We start from the raw sequence: 6000 nt of genomic DNA on the forward strand, positions 1-6000 counted from the left end.
AAAGGACAGAGGGATATCTTATGCTGTAAAGCCCTGTGAGGCAAACTGTGATTTGTGATATTGGGCTTTATAAATAGAACTGAATATACAGCATACCCTGTATACTTAAACAGTGGCCTAAGGAAGCTATACGGGCCATAGTGCACATAATTATGACGGGCCCTTATGCACACTATTGTTTCAAAACATCAACATATATAATATCTCAATGTTCCTTTGTTTAATAACTACTCTATTACACTGGATGGCAAACCTACTGTATATCTCTCCCCAGCTGGTCAGGAAAAGTAATCCATGTTCTAGCATGGCCTGGTGTTTCCTGGGGTACCAATCTGCATACTCCTCCTATCCATAGGCTTTATACCTCCAACGCTCAGTATATGCTCATATCAAAACTTTATTCGTTACTCACCCAGTTCATCGCACAGCAACTGCCAATTTACAAAATTTGGAAAAAGGATTTAGGTCTATCGAGCATTAACTGGTCTAGAGTTTGGTCCAATATACAACTCTCCTCCAGGAACCCCGATCATCAAATGATTCACTACAATTTCGTCATGAGAACCCACTTCACCCCCCTAAAATTAGCAAAATTTTCAGCTACTCATTCCCCCAACTGCAGTTTTTGTCCTCAGGGTACACCAGGCAGATATGTCCATATGATGTGGGACTGTACTAAGGTTAACACCTTTTGGCACTCTGTTGCATCTGCACTCTCTATAATTATTGGAAAAAATATACCTTGTGTACCTGCTTTGTTTTTGTTAAATGATGATTCAGGTTACGTTGTTGTCCTGTCCTTTGTTCTTTGGTTGTTGTTGTCTTTTTTGCTTCCTTCTGTTTTTTGGTTTATTTGTTATCTTTATTTTAGTTTTGGTGCGTATTGTTATTGTTTAACACACTGGTTCTATGTGTATTGTCTTGTCAGTGGTCGAAACAAAAATAAAAATTAGATCACAAAAAAACCATACATAATACCCAAAAATCATCATTGCATATCTGACAAAAAACATCAAAGAAAATAAGAAATTAATAATCTAATTGAAGATTTGATAGCTCATTTATAGATTTTATAGCTGATGGAGAAAAGCATGCAATTTTGTTTTAGATATCTACTCACTACTTAAAAAAACACCATGATGCAGATGGGTTTTCTTTTCTAAGGACATATACAGCAAATAGCACTGTTTTTAAATTAATGATACTCTTTTTTTCTTTTTAAATCATTCCACTTTGAACACAGGTCTCTTTCCAAGGTGGCAATCTGAATCACTTACAGGGGCGCATTCTCTCTACGGGCCTCTTCTCCAGTGCAATCACACTGCCTGCACTGTCTATATTTACGCCCCTGTACTACAAGTATATATGTAACAGGTCAATGATACAGCACTAATATGTGTAACTGTAACAAGTCAAATGTACATTTGTAATATTGAGTATTATAATTCCACAAAATTTGTTTCAGTTATTATCTGACAGGCTTTGACCTCTGTACTCAACATGTGGAATGTTTGATACTCTGTACCCTTATGTTCACCTTTGGGGGTACCCCACCTATAAAGGGGTGTTTCACACCTTACCTCTCCCCTTTTGCTGTTGTGCTCCATGGGAGAGGTAAGCAACATTGCTCTTATGGTAACTTCTGTGTTTTAGCACTGTTAAGCTGTGTTTATATGGTCATTTTATGCCAACATGATCCTGTGTCACTTAATTTGTGTCGGGGCTGGAGTTTGTATGGTTGTGTTTGAAGGAGGATTTTGTTTTTGCCATGTGTTGTCAGAAGAGGAATAAACGGAGATCACCTCCAGCGATATCCACGGTCTGGGCCTCTTTTTATCACACAACACAGACAACACTAGAGTCCACCAGGTACATATAGGTATAGATATGTGTTTAATATACATTTGAATGCCATTTTGAAGGTGAAGGCCAGAGGGGCCCCTGATACTTTGGGCCTCTGGGCCTGTGCCCATAAGCCCATTCAGTAATCTTTTCGGGCATATATAAAAGTACAAAAATAACAATATAGTAGCAATGTAATACTGTTATATAATGGTACAAATACTAATGCAATGTAAAATAATAATCTGTGTGTATGTCCTTTACAAAGATGTAAAAGCAGAATAGAAGATGGTGTGTGTGTGTTATGCTGTGTTGCTGAAATGACCTCAAATTCCTGAACCAGGAGACAGACACTTAACTGTTGTTGTTGTTCATCTAAATTGCTAACCTGTAAACTAAATGGCTTCTTTTCTTCTGGGCGCCCTTCCTCAAAACGAGATGCTCAAACATTCATGTCGACTCCGAGAAATGTGTTGTTGCTCATACCGCGGAAGTGGAATGCTGTAAACATGGGAATAAATATTTGATTATTTTGTTTGAGCAGAAAGGATTCACTGACTGAATACCAAATAGGAGATGTGTGTGTGTGTGTGTGTGTGTGTGTGTGTGCATGCGTCTGTGTGTGTGTTTACAGGTACATGGCACGGCCATGTGAATGATGAAGGATATACAGTACATCTGAGTCTAGAGTATCATTTCCTCCCAAGGCCTTTGACTGTTACCGGACAACAATTATCAGCCTTCCCCGGTCACACGTCTGCTTAGCTTGTTTACTCAGCTTCAGCTCTGGGAAATGACAAATCAATATCTTATTCCTGAAGAGATATTTGCTTTGTGTGAGAGGAAAAGCCTCTCGAGCCCATTTCATCCACACACAGTATACACTCTGAGTCACTGTGTGCATTAGCTGTCTGAATAAATCCAGTTTTCTCTCTGCCTACAGTGGGTGGAAAGAGTGGAGAGAACCATCATTTATTCTTATTGTTTATTATCACCACCCAGGTGAAACTGCTGTATAAGAGAGGAATGCTCAATTCATCTACCTTTATGTACTTCTAACGACTTTATTATGCTATAAATTTGCATTATGCTCAGACTTGATCTCGAGAAGACACATTGTGAAGACTCGCACGGAGCTGAAACACATTGATCTACTGATCTAAGGAAATATACACATGTTGACACTCTGGTGAGCTTTCAACTCCAAATGCTGTATAATGTGTCTGTGAGATGTGCACTTAGTCATCTTGCATTAAATCACTGCAACACAAGTGGAGCATATTCTGTACGGAATATGAAAATGAACTTACTCTGCCGCTGATCGAGCACAATCCCACTCATACCCTTGTGCTTTTCAGGCCCCATCGCGCTCCCTGTCAAGTGGTAAACTGCATTTGTATGTGCATGCTAGTGGTGGATGGTATAATAGCTTGGACGCTCCACAGTGCTGATGGAGAATAATGCAGTTTCCTTATGAGTGGCTCTGGCTCCATTCTACAGACCTCTGCACCTGGAAAATTGGGATTTTGTCGAAGAGTGAGTGTGTGTGTGAGTGTGTGTGTTTATTTATGCATGTATACAGTTCAAGAGTGAGCCAGCGCTGCAGCTTATCCCCTCCACGCCTTAACAGATAAATTAGATTTACATGTAAAGTAACAGACAAGGGAAATCGCTCTTACTGACAGTCTTTAGCACTCTGAACTGCAAGGGACAAAATGGAGTCGGGTCTACATTTGTATGGATCAAACACTGCTTTGTGCACTTTCACAATACACGAATGGGAACCTTTATGCAGAGAAACAAACATGCACATAAACAGAACTCCCTATAAGAGAGCGGCGGTGAAATCCTTGATAAAAGAGACTTTTCTCCTTTGAATAAGCACCCACTTTACAAATACCCTCAGATGCAACTCATTTGTCATATTTCTGTGAAACTGACAGACTTCAGCTCCTCTCTTTGAACCAGTATGATTTTATGTGATGAACAGTTTCCACCTCTGTGTATAAACAGCCTCTCCCCCTGCAGAGTGTACAGTTTGTGTTTGCTGTAGCTGACTGTAGATCAGCTGGGCCTGGGCCACACACAGGGGCCTTTGGGACATGACCCTGCACACGCTCACTCGCAGGGTGAATGGAGCAGCAGTGAGGGGACAGCTATGCATTTGAGTGACTCTGACATGTCTGTTTGTTTAACATGCATTATATATGAAAGACCAGGGTGAAGGGAGGAGAGAGCATGAGAGCAGGGCAGCAGAAGAGACAGAGGGAGGAAGACAGAGACAACACTGACGATATGGAAAACAGGAAGCAAGGTTATTATTAACTAAAACAACTAGAGCTAGGTGTATAGAAGGGCTGGAACAATATATTGGTATTTATAATACTTTTAATGAAATATTGATATAATATTAATAATACACATATGACAGTATTGTTTAAATAATCCAGCACCGCTTAAATCATTTACCTTTCTTCCCATTGTTTCTTTAGTCGTCCTCCCCCACCACCATCTGGTTTTCTTTTCACTATTCATTAAGTGTAACTACTGTTTTTGTCCACTATAGTACCGTTATGGTTACACACTCTATCTCCACCTCCCTACACTCCTATTCTGAGTGTAAGTCGTTTTCCAAAGAGGAGACAAAACACACAATAAACAAAGTTAAAGATGAATCTGACTGCAGAATTATCAATGTTATTATTATGGGGGGTAGCAGTAGCCAGTTCAAGTCCCCATACAGACCAAGTATGGAATGGACTGTTAGCTGAAGAGGCGAAGAGACGCCTCAATTCTTCGCAATTGGGGAAGCTTATGAACGCGAAAGCCTGAAGTACACAGACCCAGTAGAGGCAGAATAACTTGCCTGGCGTATGCAGGTGCTCCCAGTAAAGGCTGTGTGTAGAGGATTTGTAGTCAAAAAATGGAAAAGGACTCGCACACAGAAAACAAATGTAGACTGAGAGTCTTAATGAAAGATCATTTTACTGGGGATCTTCACAGACAAACAAGCAGCAAACGTTTCAGTCCTCAAAGGACTATTGTCAGTGCATAGGATTTGTAGCCACATCATCAAGCAGGCTTCTGAAGAGCATGGAGGTTCGAGGACAGGCCTTCCGACAAGGCTGCTGACCGTAGAAGAAGAAGAGGAAGGACCCCAACTGGTCTGCATCATACCCAACATGAGGGGTAAAAGGAGAGGGGGGCACACCCAGGACAGCAGGTGTCACCGTTGAGCCCTCTGGGGGTGTTCACAGCCTGTCAGTGAAACACCAGTGAAGGCGGGTGCCCACCTGATGACCCCAATGATGTGATTACCAATCTTCCACTCAAGACACAAGACATCTGGTAAGTGCTGATTAGTCTTAAGGATTGTAACAACAAGTCCTATAAGCTCAAGTGGGCCTGTGTGTGTATGGCAACAGAGTGAAAATAAGTAAGCTCATACATGTTATTCCTATGTTATAAGACAGTCCAAAAATACTAGTAAACACAAACAACTGCTCCATAGACATTGAACTGGAAAAGATCACCTAGGAAAAGAATCTAAAGCCACATTTCCACCAAACATTTACAGCATGGTACATTTGGAACCAAAAGTAACCCCCCTAGACCCTAGGTTTCCACCACATACAGTACTCTAAAATGTGGATGGGGTTGTTGTCACTCACTGCTCTGTCCAGCACTCACTGCAGGCCTATTTCATCACCAGTGACACAGATGGCATTTCTGGTTCTCCCCAACAGAGGGGGGACCAAAAATGGGGATGGGACAGAACGGTTCCATTGGTACCATCCACAATTTTTCACAGTGGAAGTGGAAAAAATGTGTAATGAACTGAACAGAACCATACCATCTGGTAATGAAAAGAATAAAACGGCAATACCTCTGCCAGGAAGACGGTGAGTGAGAGGGCAAAGGGAAATAGCTGTTACCAGCAGAGTGGACACATACCACAGGTCGAAAGCTTCACTTTCCTGCCAAAAGAGGCTAAATTTTGTACAATGATGGAAGAATAGAAGCAAAGTGCAGAAAAGTACAATGGTAGAAAAGGAGATTTCAGCAGGGCTCGACTCAGAGCACCAAAGTAATGCCATCTGAGATGATATTATCCTTACTTTCAGAGGAAAGGTGGTTGTAATATGATAAAAAAAAAAC

The sequence above is a fragment of the Epinephelus fuscoguttatus genome, linkage group LG7, assembly GCF_011397635.1.
Source record: "Epinephelus fuscoguttatus linkage group LG7, E.fuscoguttatus.final_Chr_v1".
NCBI classification, from domain to species: Eukaryota; Metazoa; Chordata; class Actinopteri; order Perciformes; family Serranidae; genus Epinephelus; species Epinephelus fuscoguttatus.